Genomic DNA, 16224 nt, shown 5'->3' on the forward strand with positions numbered 1-16224 from the left:
AATTCCATGCCATGCCATGACTAGTTCAAAGTTCGGAATTTGGATTGGACTCGGTGAACGGTTATAAGTCTCAATCAAACAGGTTCAATGTTCGAATTTCCTTCCCCCCGAAGTCGTGAGATGGAGAAAATTGAAAGGTGAAAAAACTGTGTATCGTCAAAAAGGGAAATGAATCTAACTAATTAAACTTAAAAAACGTGATACATGTTTAAAAAAATTGTGGTAGGTGCAGTGCCTGGGAAGGATATGCTTATCCTATAAGGCCGATAGGCTTGTGGGCCAAGAACCAAAGGAAAGAAGAAAATATATATATATATATATATATATATATATATATATATATATATATATATATATACACACACACATATATATCTGATGATCTGATCCCTCATCCTTTCAAGTCCCAACAGTCCTCATTCTAGATTGTCTAGGTTTATGGCCCTCTTGTGGTTAGGTAAACAGTCAATTTGCAATTTTGAAATCGAGCACTTACAGTAGGCACTGTCCAATTAATATTTCAAAAATATTACAGGGTCAATGATCATTTTATTTAACTGCTGGAGAAGTCTCATAAGTTCCTTTGAATTGCAGAAGTACCATGATCAGAGATTCAGAGACAATAGCATCGTTGAAGTTGTGAAATTAATGGAAATCCAGTGAAATGCCACTATCAAAGTCTCAAAGGCAGAGAGAGAGAGAGAGAAGCTAGGACCCTCATATTGTACAGTACCGCAGCAGCTGCGATATGTGATTTTCCTTTGGAAGCTTTTGTTTCTTTATCTGCATCATTAGTAATCAGTCAGTGAAGGAAAGAGAGGAGGGAAACGTACTTGGTACTCGCTGCCAATGGGTTGCACTGACTTGTCCTTCTCCGTCCCCTCTGCTAGTTACTATTGCTTGCGGGTGCTAAATCAACGAGTCCTTTATTAGCCAGCGCGTAGCCGGTATTCGTTCACGAGAAGGAATGTCGACCAAGAACAACCGTATAGAATTAGTGTTGACTTGATATACATTTTTTTGACTCATTTCAATCTTGAGTATTGTTGTCTAACATGATATAAAAGTCTTAATTACGCGTCACAAGTTGCGTGATGTATTTGAATTTGCTCACAAAGAATTTTGTTAAATAAGACAATAGCCTAATGCATTGGTATCGTTTTCATGCATGTTTGTCATGCATGTTTGTCTACAAATGAATACCTACTGTAATGTTCTTGTCTGGCTGTTTTCTTTTTCCATTTTCCGGGTAGACAATTACATTGTCAAGGATTGCGGATTTTTGGTATCAAGCTAATGTCAATAAAAGCTGCATCAAGCACCAGAACCTAGCTAATTGCTGCAAAGGGTTTTATTACCAAACCTACCGTAGTAATTAAAGGTTGTCAACTTTCTACTTAGTACTTACTGATAAGAACTTTAGAATTGTAATAACCTCCAGCTCTTTAAATTGCAATCAGAATCTGAGAGGAGGACTAAGCAGAAGTACTCTGAATGATGTCCCAAGCTCAAAGTTCTAGCTAGCTGGTTAATGATCATTCAGTTTCGATCAAGTATATACGTACAGGACCACCTTCAAACAGAATTAATATTTTATAACTAGTGTTTTATGACTGTAGTTAGTACGTTCCTGAATTCTTGTGAGTGACTTGCTTGAAATTAGCTAGCTCGATCAACAAAGACAGGACTCCAATGCATATTCACATTTATACTATGGTAACTTAGCCACATGCTGATCTCGGTTCAAACTTCAATGCATTCACAAAAGGACCGCATGAGTGCATATAACTAGTTGCATTCAAAGAGTACTATTCATATATATGGATGCTAGCTAGTTGTCTTTCACTGCAGCTGCAGACATGCATATATAGCCAGAACAGTAATGCTCTCAATCTTTTACTGCGTCCAGACTGCAGAGACATTGCTAGAACAGTAATGCTCCTATTTTGGGTTTGCCAATGCAAAATGGATTTATTTCTGAACAGTAATTAGCGTGGATTTATTAGTTATTAGTTATTACTACTATTCCTTTAAAAATTAAAAATTGGAATTTAAAGAGTGAGCATTTTCGTTAAATGTGTTGATGATAGGCAGTTTTCATTTTGGGTTTAGGGTTTAGGGAAAAGCCCAATAAATAAATGAAATATGATCATGCTGTTATTGTTATAGTAGTGGATCTCTTGGGTTGCATTGGACCAGAACTCAGACAATGAGATGTAATACTACTTCGTTGTACGGTTCCATGTAAGCCCAATGCATGCATTATATTCTTCAAAAAAGCAAAAACCAGATGCATTCAATTCTACCACACCAGCACGTACCCACTAGCTAGCTGGCTTGGCTCTTCAATAATTAGTTTGCTCCATATAAAGTTCGATCTTACAAATATCTAAATGCCTATCATATAGAGTTGGGATGTCTCTAACAATGAAAAAAAACTTTGAGAAAGAGCCAAATGTTGATAAAATAAGGAAAACGTGAGGATACATATGTTTAGAGTAGTAGGAATTTAGTTTAATACTTTAATTGGGACGCCGAGGGAGATCAAGGGAGATGTGATATCTTGAATGAAATTCTAAGAGTAGTAGAAACTGCTTTCATGGATTTTCTGCTTGTATGAGAGAGAGAGAGATGAGGATGGAGAGATTACTGCCATTTGTTGGAATGGTGATGGCGATCATGGTGTATGCATTTTCCGCCATGTCGAAAGGCTCAACAAATACACCATGATCGTCTACGCCAACGCTCCCTCCACCCTCCTAGCTTCTTCTTCCTTCTGCCTTTGTCGTCCACAGGTTCTTCTTTCTGTTCGATATCTAGACCCTCCCCCATGCATATCCTTTACTTAATTAGCATTTGTTCCTCTTGTAGTCTTGTTCATTAATCAGTACTTATACTTAATTTTTTCTGGCGATAATCAAATTGCAGACCATCAGATCGAGCGACCTCCACTGACATTCTCTATACTCTGCAGATTGTTCTTGCTTGGCCTCTTTGGGTTGTTAGCCTAGCTCATAAGTACAGCTTAATTAATTGCAAAGTATTCTTAATTATTTCATGTTAATTTAAAGGTGTATATATAGATATATACTGTTAATTTGATCGATTTCATTATTTAATTTCTTCCAAGAACAATGCAGATGTTCGGCCCAGATTTTGGCTTATATTGGTGTAGACTATAGCTCTGCTGTTAGCGTGAGTCATGGCATAACATTTGGGATGTAATATATTGTAATTGTATCGTAGTTAGTACTTAACTTTTCTATGTATGGTAGAGAATAGAGACGTAAGTCAATTATATTCTTGTAGATCTCTTTATATACATCCATTGTGAGATGAATCAAATATCAGATAATTCATTCTCTCAATTTTGTTATCTTTGACTTGGTATCAGAGCAAAGATCTGAAAAGGACTTTATCTCTTTGTTCTTTCTTAATTTTTCTCTTAATTAGAGGAAAATAGTTTTCAAACCCCATTTGTTAGGGTATTATCTCCAACCGACGTCAGCCTTCATCTTTCTAAGATCGGCTTTGTCGTCTGTCCCTTTCAAGGTTGACTTCATCTTTCCAGATCAGCTTCACTTTTCAAGATCGGCTTCATCTTCCCAGGTAGCCTTCATCTTTCTAGATCGGATTCTTCAATGCCCGATGTCGTTGCAAAGCACCCAGACCGGAAGGAAAAAAAAAATTGTTGTATGTTTCTATTATTATTATTGGAGTTTTCTGTCTCTTTTCTGCTGCATACTCTGTGATTTTGCTATATATTGGTGTGATGGGTGGTGATGCAAGTGAAGAACAGAGTTCCAGGATCAATGAGGTCCAAAAGGTTAAGGTTTCTGTTCAAAGTTCAGATGGTGGTTCTTTTGGGGGTACGAAACTCAATGAGACCAATTTTCGAACGTGGAAGAAGATAATGTCTGTCCACCTTCGTGGCATACACAAGATGGGGCATGTGACTGGAACAACCAAAACACCTAGTGAGAAGGATGTGGATGCCTATACTAAGTGGGAGGATGATGATGGATCTGTGATAGCAATCTTATTCAAAGCCATGACTGAAGATGTGCTACAATTGGTGGAATAGTGTGAGACTGATGAAGCAATATGGAAGACATTGGGGGATCTATATACAAATGAGTCTGATTTTATACAGGTTCATGAATTGATGTGCAAAGCTGCCAGTATGCAACAAAATGGGCAACCAGTAGCTGTGTATTTCTCCAAGCTAAAGAATATATGGGCTGAAATTGATCAGAAGCGTCCTTGCAAGATCAAGAATCAGGAAGATCTTGTGTTGTAGCAGAAGGAAAAGGAACTTGAAAGGGTTCATGTGTTCTTGAGAGGGCTTGGTGAGAAGCATAGCAGTGCCAAGAGAGAATTGCTCAAAATGACAGACCCTCCTAGTCTAAACACAGCTTTTACATACATCCGCAAGGATGAGTCTCAGCAGGAAAGTATCAAACATGCACAGGTTGAAGTGTCTAGTCTAGCCATTCATGCTAAGTCACCGGCACCTTTCCTTCAGCAACAGAGTTCAATCCCACTTCATCAACAAGGTTTCACCAACCGTCCTCGTCCTCAATGCTCTTATTGTAACGACCTTGCATAATATTAGGGATGTAATATATTGTAATTGTATCGTAATTAGTACTTATTTTTTCTATGTATGGTAGAGAATAGAGACGTAAGTCAATTGTATTCATGTAAATCTCTTTATATACCTCCACTATGAGATGAATCAAATATCAGATAATTCATTCTCTCAATCTTGTTATTTTGACTTCTGCCACACTTGGCACTGCCATGCTTAACCTCATCCCTGCATTCACTTTCTTACTTGCCATTATTTTCAGGTTAGTTTAGACAGATTTTAATTATAATTAAGGATGCATGGCTGATCCATTTGAATAATTTTTGGATTAATTGACGGTAAAAATATCCTGACTATTGATAGCTATGGCCAGTATTGATATATACCACACGTATATTTCTAATAATTCGATCCATTGTTAACCACATAAAATAACTAGTTTTGGCGAATATATTTCCTTTATATTATCCCTTATACCACAAACATTGATAGTACGAATGTGGGACAAAGAGCTAAGCTAGCTTTCATCTTCAAATTCAAGCTCTGGGAAAAGGACAAGTGAAACACGTTTTAGCATTATGCATGCCCCGATGCCCCATTGTCGACCACTCTGAAAATGGGTCATCTTTTATCATTTCAGGGGAAAAAAAAAGGGGGAATTTGATTCTACACCTAAATTCACATACCCCTTTTAGAATAAACCCATCCATAAGAGTGTTTTAATATACACCCAAATCAATTAATTAGGTTTATTCAAAATAAAAAAACCTATTAAATAGGGTAAATATTAAAACCCAATGTTGTTAAGAATTACTGAATATGCCATTATCAAATTCCCCATTCACCTATTAAATAGGATTAATAGTCAAAATCATCTAGCAAATATTATGGAGTTTGATTGACATTATTGTTGGTATTACCTTCACTTTAGGTTTTTATCAGTACTTAATTTTAGGTGTTTACATTAATGTCATTATTATCATATAATAATGAATTTTTGGTATGTTTCTTCCTATATATAGAAGCTAGTGAATTCATTCGTCATTTTTTTTTGGGTGGAGACCTTTCACAAAGTTGCATATGATTTCAAAGGATGATTTCAAACGACCTATTCATGAGGTTTATTTCATCATTTTCTTATGGGTTAGAGACTTTCTTTCAAATAGGTACATATATCATATTCGTAATTCAAATTACATATTCATCAGATTTATTTAGTATAGTATCTTTGTTAATCTTTTGATTTTGTGTAAAGCTTGAATTGGATGAATTTTTAGTAATTAGAAATTTCAATTTATGAATTTGGTACAGAACTTAGTTTTATTCCTTCAAAATAGAATCGTTGTTCCTAATTATCTGATACTTAGATTGCTTTAATATGTAATACATATAATTTAGATGTTTGTTTTTGTTGTTTTAAATTATTTGTGTGACTCTATATCATAGGTTGTTTATTCCATAACCTATAGTATTGACAATTAATATACCTATAACTTAGATAATATATTTTGGATATATGTATTTAAATCCTAATAGAGTTTTACCTTTGAAATAGATCTATGAAGGTAATTTGCAATTGTATAAGGAATCACAACATGCAGGGCACTAGTAGTTGGGAGATTTATGAAGACTACATTGCAAAGTGCTAGTCGAGATGACAGATGAAGTGTTATAATGTTCTTTATATTAGGTTCGAAAATGTAAAGTTTATATTTCAATGTAAATTTAAAATTGTTTATTTCAATACTGGATGAACATCATTTACGGTTGAACTCCTTGTCCCTATTTCAATAAATTTTTAGGTTTATTCCTTCAAAAAGAGTGTGTATTTAAATTACCTTGATATTAGAAATAAACTTCTTAATATTGTAAAGTTCATTTTCAATTGTAAAACAATGAATGATAATAATGAGTTTGCTAAATTATAGTGCAAAAACTCTTGCACATTCAAAATTATTCAATGTGCCAAAATTAAGGGATAATTATATATTAAGCAAACTCTACAGTTACACATAACTATTATGTGATCCTTGACCACCCCATAGAATCAGGCACCTATGTGGAGAAAAATGTAGGGGCGGGAAAAAAAAATCTTGAAGCAATCAATCTACATCAAGTACATTTTACATGGGCTAATTACATTAACTCGACCATTTTAGAAAATTAATGAATATGGAATGATTGTATAACTACACCTATTAGAACGGATAAGCAAAATAACATACCTTAATGAGAGGATGTTTAATCATGTCGAGAAAGAGAAATATTTATGTAATAGGATTATAACAGAATCTGATAATACACAACAGAAAATATATAGATCACATCGGAAAGGTAGAAATATAGGATAATTAAGGCAATTAATCGTTTTAAATAAGAGAAAAATCAAGGATTAAATTGATTGTATTAAATTCTAAATATTTAAATTTAAAAAATAGTCAACAGCTATATTTGAGGAATATTTTATTTAGGGTTTTTGTCCATTTACCCCATTTATAGGGATTTTTTTCCCACTAACCCCATTAAGTTTTTTTAATTCCCTCTTACCCAATACACTCTAAGGGAGTCTTCCCTAATACCCTATTAAGATTTTTTTTTTTTGTTTTTAAATTTTTTTAATACCATTTTACCCCTCACCCCTTTGTTACTTATAGAGAGAGAGAAAATGGATGAGAGAGAAACCATAGGAGACTTCGCCGGAGCCCGTTACCGGTCGCCGGAATCCGGTCACCGGAATTTGTTGGAAATCTCACCGGAAAGGTTTTTTTTGCCCCCAATAGACATCTATTGCCCCCCAATAGACCTCTATTGCCTCCTATTGCCCCCCAATAGACGTTTATTGCCCCCTAATAGATGTCTATTGCTCCCCAATAGACGTTTATTGCCCCCCAATAGAACTTTTGGTAGCCGGAATAGGAACTAATCTTTCTAAAATTAGACAGATAAAACTTTGATTAAAGAAAAAAACGAAGAAATTATATCAATTTTAAAACGTCTATTGCTTCCCGATAGACGTCTATTGCCCCCAATACAACTTTTTTTTTTCTTTTTTTCTTTTTTTCCTTTTCGGATTTTTACCCACAGATTACAAAAAAGAAAAAGAAAAAAGAAATTGATGTAATCTATCGGACCTTTAATAAACATTTCTTTTTTTTTTCTCGGATTTCCTTCTCGGTTAATGTAAAAGCCATTGACCACACCCAAGAGAAGCTACAAACACCACTTTAATTTGTCTTTGATTCTCATTAGTGGTGATTTCAGTTGGGTTTGGTTTAAGTAGAGGATACCAGAATAGCTTTTGTTAGGTTGATCTCTCTGTTCAAATTCTTTCTATAGAAAGATCAATCCCAACCTCAGTGTTAACAAAGCCATGACTCAAAAGCTATCGACCACACCCAAAAGCTATGGGTTTAAAGTTTCTTACCAGACCAGGCCCAACCCGATTTCAGTTCACCTCGACGATCAGCAGCTCATCTGCACGCCAACGTCGTTCGACCAGAAACCTGGTGCAGCACCGACCTCAGCGACTTCGGCTACGGCGCGGAAGCTCGTCTCCGAAGCCTCGACTACGGCGCGGCGAAGTGAGACAGCGCGAAGGAATCAGAATCTGGTTTGGAAAAGCTATCCGGCGCGGAAGCTCGTCTCCGGCGCCACCAACAACGACGCCGGCCCCAACTCCATGGTCCTCACCTTCGCCAACCCTTTCTGGATCAAAATCGCCGTCCTCGCAAAACGGTCCATGAAAAATGCGAGACGAGTGCAGGAGCTCTTCGGAATTCGGCTCGGCGCCATCAAGGTCACCGAGTTCATCCTCACCACCATGTTCTGGAACTCCTAAGGTTGTCCAAGAACGCCTCGGGTTGGAGTAGAGCGTGAAGAAGAGAGCGCATAGGCCTGAATTCTACTCCGGCGAGGTGGAGATCGGAGGGGAAGAGAGAGAGAGAGAGAGAAAGAAACAGAGAGAGTCGTGCTGTTGGGGGAGAGAGAGATGAGTGGCATAAAATGTAGTTTGTTAATTAGGTTAAGGCTAAAATTGACATTTTATTTTAAATTGGGTTAGTGAGAATAAAATTTTGTTGCTGGGGTAAGTGGGATAATTTTATCGTATTGTAGGGCATTTGGTCAAGGACCCTTTTATTTATTCAATCAGAAGGGCAAAAAAGTCAAACTAAAAAAAGTGAAAAATGTTAATTATAGATTTAAAACCTATAAGGAATGTTCAATTATGTGAATTGGGTGTAGATTAAAAGAAAATATAGGGATGAGTTTTTCTTAATAGGAGCTTTGTTTTTTGGGTTTTTATCTAATTTTCTCAAAAAAAAAAAAAGGGTTAACTAGGAGGAAAGATTTTTCATATATGTCCCATTTTCAATCATAGTTTTAGAAATTAATCGGTGTTTTGATTAATTACATAGGATGGAAAATGTGTACTGGAAGAGGTCAAGTAGCCAATTAAGCCAAAGTTCTGGGAACCATTGTATCAAGCACAGGAGCTTTTGTTGTTACACTCTACAAAGGTCCATCAATCTTACTAGTTCCTAGTTCAGCCACTCAATTCCTCTTCTCACTTCAACATTCAAACTGGCTTGTGGGAGGACTTTTTCTTGTAGCTGACGCTTTTTTCACTTCTCTATGGTACATTCTCTAGGTTATTAGACCTCTTATTCAATTGATTTCCAGAGCTCAATCCAAAAGGAATGAAACAAGTGATATGTCTAAAAAATGCACAACTTAAACCTTGCACTTAAATATCATCGTTGGTAATATAGTGATCAAGTAAGGGTCATTCCCCGCTGAAGATTGTTCCTAAACTGCTAATCAAATGTCACAAACTACTCTAACCTATGCTACTGAACAGTTAACGAAAATATATTAATTAACTAACCTAGACTTGATGGAATTTTCTGAAAATTTTACAGGACACTAAATATACATTGAATAACACGTACACAAAATTTCAGAACAATCGGAGTTGATTTGTTATACGAAATAATTCACAAAACACTGAACACAGAAAGTTAACAAAAGCTGAAACAGGTTTTAGAACTTTAAAACTAGGAAAATTCTATAGTACATACCAGTATCTCATACACACATTTACAAATGTGACAACAAATTTGTTGTCAGAGTGGTAATGTCAAGTCCTGTTTTGTGTAATCTTAGTTCTAATAATGGTAATTACACCTCCTACGACATTGTTATAAGCTTTTGAACAAATTCGTTGTCAATGTTGTAATTTTTGTTTAACTATATGTAAATAGTGTAAATGAATATGGTAACTTTTATTCTCAATGTTGTAATTTTGATTCAAATACTTGTAATTTTTTGTTCAAATAGATATAAAATGAGTGTATGAGATACTGATATGTACCATAGCTTGTCTCTTAAAACTATTGATAGAAACAAAGCTATAAGGACTCATTCTCCACCACCAAACACACTCAATCATATCAAAGCTCAGTTATGGAATCCTACTTCTCAATTAATTTTACCCAAAGTTAACTCACAAGCTCGAATTAACCCATTACCCTTTCTTAGTTCCTCATTAAGTGAATACAAGCTCACCTAGCCACTTAATCTTTTTCAGATTATGCAACCTAGACACAAACTTGCTAAGTTTAATATATCAAAATCATTAAGCAAGAAAAGGGTTAGGATAAATCTAAGGTCACAAGTACATTGGTAGTCTTGCTAAACCTAGGGTTCGAGTCACATGTAGTTCAAGAAAACATTTTGCTACTCAATTGGAAATTCAATACAAATCTAGTGTTACTCCTAGCATTAGAACCCTAACCTATGCATTAATTTAGTTGTGCACCTAAACAAACAAGCAAAGATTCATCTTGTAGACACGGTGAAACAAACACTTAATTGATAATATAGAAAGCTAAAAACTGAAATTGTCATCAATATGAATTGAACATGTTTGGGGCTTTGAAATTGCCTCTAGCTACAAAAGTATTTAGCTAGTTATAGTCATGAATTCGCTGAAAGCATACATCAAGGAATTGAAAAGAAAAATAGAGATGAAAGGAGGTGAGATCACGACTAGATGATGGCAGAAGATGTCATTCTTTTCTTTTTCTTGTGCGGCAGAGCCTGCGTCTAAAGTAGATGTCCCTTCTTTATTGCTTCGTTTAGGAGATTTCGCACTTCTTTTCCTTTTAGGATTCAAATAGATTCTCCTCTAAGATTCCTAATAATTTTCATCCATTAAAAAGATGTCATATATCTCTAATAAACAGAGATATGCAGTTAATACTCGTTGTTGGGCTTCTAAAAGAGGCCCCAAATCATGGATTTCTATTAAAGTATCAGATTCTTGGATTGCCTGACCTTACTGTACAAAATCGGCCATAAATTCTTGTAGAAAAATGATATGAACGAACCGTTAAAAGTTCTGGAAACTAGACATCCAACGGTTTCCAACCATATAAAGCTCACTGCTGGTTCATTCTGAGATGCTCTCAGTTTCATGTTGAAGTTGACTGATCTACACAGGCAGATTTACTAATTTAGCTTCCTTTCTTCTACTTTGCTCCACAACACCTATAAAACATAAAAATAAATTAAATGACTCAAATAGATGGAAAACTAGCTAAGAAAACATGAAGAAATCAATACAAAATCATGTACATTTATAAGCTTATCAACAAGCATGCATGAGCAACCTATTAATTACGTCACAAGTAATTTTTCTCATTCCTAATTAATTTAGGAAACGTACGGTTGCAGGTGTTAGGTCCATAATTACCTACTAATTATTCCCCTAATCTTGCACTTTTGCTTAGCCTTTGTGTTTATTTATATCTATTTATTATGTTTTCCTTATCATGCTAGGAAATGATGTAGAAGCTTGGAAATGCACTAAAAAGTCAGTCTTAGGACATTTTCCTACTCCGGCTAGGAGAAACCGAGCTAGGCAAAGAAGGAGGAGCGGAAGATTGGCCAAATGAACTCCGAATGAGTTGAAACTTTTCAGATCCATTCTAGACATCCTAAAGATCATTTGTTATGAATAGTGTAAGAGCTAGTTCAGAGTGGAAGGCCTTCAAAAGATCGGTGCAAATTTCTGACTAAAAGACGAAAACCACAAACCGGAGCTGTAATGATTCCGGCATCATTTACGGCCACACCACTGTGAATTAAGCTCTAAAATTTTACCAGGATGATCTACACTCATGGAAGAACATTTTTTATGAAGAAACCGAAGGCCAGTTCCGAAGTCTCCATGGAGATTCAATTGAAGGAAGAAAGGAGAAGAAAGTGCGCAAAAGGACAAAAAAATGGGTCAATGGAGGTCAATGCCGAATTTCCAACCATTTCTAGCCAAGGACATGTGTGGAGGGCATGGAATAGCTGTTGACTAGGGTTAGAGAGTTTAGGCAGGAAGACTTTAGGTGTAGGTTATTTTGAAATCCAAAATTTGAAGGATGACAAGTGGTCCTCATCTTACATCTTACACCTTTGTCTCCCAATGACCCTTCTATCCTTACTTTATCTCCTCCACCAAAATATCTATGGGTGCTTACAAATTACGTCTCTATTCATGTAGAGTTAAGGATTAGATCCACATTTTCTGCTTACAAATTTGTTCTTTACATCTAGCCCTTCATTTCCTTTGATCTCCACCCTCCATTCATCACTCTTGGCCTATAAAAACACCTTCCCCTCATGGTGGACGTTTTTGATGTTCTTCTCTCACTTTCTCACACATCTCTTCACACATTTCTCTTAGTTTCATAGCTTTAGTTCATAGTTTCTTAGTTTTGTGTAGAGATAGGTGTATAGCTTCTTGGGTTCTTGGTTTTTCCTTACCAAAACCGAAGTATCTATACACTTTTGATCAATCACAACTCTAGTTTCACATATTCGAGTCTTGCTCATCATACTTCTAAGAGACTTTGTGGAGTTGCATGGTGTTTTTGGATCCTTTCTCTTATTAGAAACCAAAAATATCATGCTAGGAAACATTTCTCACCTTATTTTGCATCTTGGAGGGTAGAAAGTGTTCTTAGAGGTACGGTTTGGTTCTTTTTGGAACCAAACCCGTGGATATTCCTTCCTTTATCTACTATTTCTCTCTTAACTTGATGCTTTACAAGTTTATGGCTTTAATTTATGAAACTATGAGTCATGAGTAGAATAATTTGGGGCTAGGGTTTAGCCCTAGCCGAATTTGTGTACAAACTATGTAGTTAAATTTAATATGGATCATGCCATGAATTTTTACTTTGCTAGTTTAATTGTTCATCATTTATGCTTCTTAGATTCGTCACCTAAGGTTGGTAAATGTTGATAATTTCATGGAAGTAGGCTAGGCTTGACAAACTTAGTAAACTAAAGCATGTTGCAAATGTAGAAATGGTAATCTTGTGATAATCAAATAAGGTTGCTTGGGTCCTTACAATTGAGCTTATCATGTGGATGTGGCTTAGGTGTCCGATAATCAAGGGATCTTAGCTTGCATCTACATAGGTCTACTTGTGTCTGATAATCAAGGAATGGGTAGAAACTAAAAGGATTAATGTAGGAGAGTTATGTCTGATAATCAAGGGGTACCTTCGATACATTCTCTAGTATAATTGTTTCTTGGTTACTCGATAATCAAGAGAACCGAGGGGGATTCCATCTTGGCTTGAGCATTTAGATTTCGTTACTTAGAATTTGCACAAAGGAGGTTAGGTGTGATGCCTTACAACCCCTTTTATCTCATTTGATCAAATCTCTTACACTTTGTTAGGTTATTTTGCTTTATTTGCACTTTAATTTTAATATAGTTAAAATTAACTCAAAAGCCGATTCACTACTATCCATTGTTAATATCACTTTTGGTAGTTAGGCTTCCAAAAGGCCAAAACTATTGAACTTGTAAAAAGGTAGACTTTGCATGTGTTTTCTAGGTTTATTTTCACGGTGATCTAGCTAGGGTGGAGTTTCCCCCAATCCCTTGAGTACGATACTCTACACTTTTCCTTACTAAAACTTGACCTTCTACACTTGGAAGTAAGGAACGTCATACACAAATTTGCACACACTTTCACACTCAATGATGTCTCCAACAGTAGGCATCAATCCTTGAGAAGTACCCAGTAGTTTTGTTTATTGTGTTTTTCCAATGCTTATTCACCACCATTCAGTCTGCGGTGTTTACTTTAATTGCTATCAAAGATGCAAATGCTTGGGCGCTAAGACAGGACATGGGGCTCATTGCTATTTTATACACCGTAATGCTTTTAATGAAGTTCTAGTTAAGATTAGTGTTTTCATATATAGTTCATGATCAAATATATATGTAGTGTACTAATTATTAGTTGTGTATATATCAAACTATTTAAATTAGACTTTGTATAGGGAATTGTAGCAACAGTTCTTCGTTACAGTTTAGTGACATGGTGGGTGTGGAAGGCTGGAGCTGTTTATTGCTCTATGTTCAAACCGCTTGCGATAATTTTTGGTGTCATCATGTGTTTCATCTTTTGGGAGATTCAGTCTACCTCGGGAGGTACATATTTCTTTGGACTAAATACTCGTTACTCCTCATACTTTTATATGAAAAACAGTTTAGTCTAAAATTTTAAAATTAAACAGTTTAGTCCTTATTCTTTCTAATTCTCACACAACAGGTCCTAATATGACTATTATACCCCTCACTTTTTATTTTTTTATTTTTCTCTCTTTTTATTTTATTTTTTCTGCCCTTCTATCTCTCTCTCTCTCTCTCTCATATATATATATATATATATATCTCTCTCTCTCTCTCTCTATATATATATATATATATATATGAGAGAGAGAGAGAGAGATAAAAAGTGAGGGGTATAATAGTCATTTTAGGACCTGTTGTGTGAGAATTAGAAAGAATAAGGACTAAACTGTTTAATTTAAAAAATTTGGACTCAACTGTTTTTCATGCAAAAGTATGAGGAGTAACGAGTATTTAATCCTATTTCTTTAAAATTAATTTGTAACTTGTTTACATACTCAAATCTTAGCCTCTCGACGCTTATTTATTCATACTATATATCACTATATCAGAGTCATTCGTCGATGTATATGCATGTAGTTTCAACTATAGACACATGTGAATGCTCACACTCGATCATATTTTATGAATGATAATTTTAGAACTCGATGGTTTTCATGCAGTTTGGTTGGTGCAGTTATAATTGTTACTGGGTTTTACGCTATGATGTGGGGAAAGGCCAGAGAATTAGAGAAGCTAGATGATGAAGATCCCTCTAGTGTTGATCATAACAAGCTCCCTCTACTACAAAACAAGTAGCTAGATCAATCATCCACAGATGGATAGAAATAGTTGTTGGATCATAATTCATATATATATTTGTGCCCTAAAATATGGAAATTACTTACTCTAAAGTCCAATTTAATATTGACTAATCTAATTCCATGTTTTGTAGAAAATCTTGACAAGAGAAGAAAAACGTGAAATTCCTGCAAATTTTCTGTGCACCACCACTCACTGTGGTGCCATATATTTTCCGGCCATATTCATGGAGGAGCAAGGAGGATAAGTACCATAACATCTATTTCATTATATCCATTCACACCATCATTTCATTTTAACCAAATTTCAAACCTTTTGATTTCAATTCAACCAAACACTCCCTATTACCCAAAAGTCCACCATCATCATCACTTCAATATCTATCATGTTTTAGACTTAATCACCATCCATCACTCATCATTTCCTACTCTAACCTACACCATCACTCACATACTCTTTTCCCTTGTTTTTGGGATCTATTACCACTCTCATACTCCACCTCTTTGCTTAATTCAAAAACCTAGCTACTATCTTTACTTCTCAACATCATTTTCACATCCCTCTCCATCTATTTAAGCACCCATTCTTCACAAGAAAGAGGCATCACCCACACCACCCCATTAAATCTTCTTTCTCTCTCAATCTCCTCCACATGCATAACCTCCATCTCCACCTCCCAAAATCCAAACCCATAATATCTATACTCGTCAACCTCCATCAACACCACCATTACTCCATCACTACCACTCAAAGTTGGCCAAAGGAGCATCATATCTTCATCACCATTCCATTCATCATCACCATCAATAAGTTTATCATCCATCCATTCACCATCAAGGAGGATTCAAGGAGCATTGAAGGAGGAAAACGAAGGAGAAGCTACCCATTGATTTGTCAAGCTTCAACTAGTTAATTTTTTCCAACTCTTTAATTTACCTTGATGAACTTTATAGATTTGATGCTAATTTGTATGATTACAAGTGAGTAGTTACTTTGTTGGGGCTAGGATTAAAAGCCCTAGCCAAACTTGTATGAATTGATGTTTTAATTGACATTTGATGTTATTTGTGATTTTCATCTTCATATGCTAATTCAAGAAGTGAATGCATTCATTCAAACTTAACTACTTTGAATGTGTTGTGTTTGTCATCTCATGAAAAAATGTTTAGGGAGTAGTTAACCTTGAGCATTGATAGCATGATAGCATCTTCTATGTGCATGTGAAGGTTGTGAGTTAAAATCACCTAGATCTAGGATTGGTTTGCTTGCATGATTATCTAAACTCAAAGCTTTATGCATCTAGGAACAATGAATTAATTGAGATTTAACCGGTAATAAGATTTGT

General features: G+C 35.5%; 1 long non-coding RNA gene across 1 annotated transcript; it reads left to right on the forward strand.

Moving 5' to 3' along the window:
- The first annotated feature begins 376 nt into the window (after positions 1 to 376).
- On the forward strand, positions 377 to 1400 carry LOC112196127. Its single transcript, XR_002934997.2, has 2 exons — positions 377 to 457; positions 595 to 1400. It is a non-coding gene; the product is annotated as an uncharacterized LOC112196127 (long non-coding RNA).
- The last annotated feature ends 14824 nt before the right edge of the window (positions 1401 to 16224 follow it).

The sequence above is a fragment of the Rosa chinensis genome, chromosome 4 (genome assembly GCF_002994745.2).
Source record: "Rosa chinensis cultivar Old Blush chromosome 4, RchiOBHm-V2, whole genome shotgun sequence".
In the NCBI taxonomy this organism is placed as follows: domain Eukaryota; kingdom Viridiplantae; phylum Streptophyta; class Magnoliopsida; order Rosales; family Rosaceae; genus Rosa; species Rosa chinensis.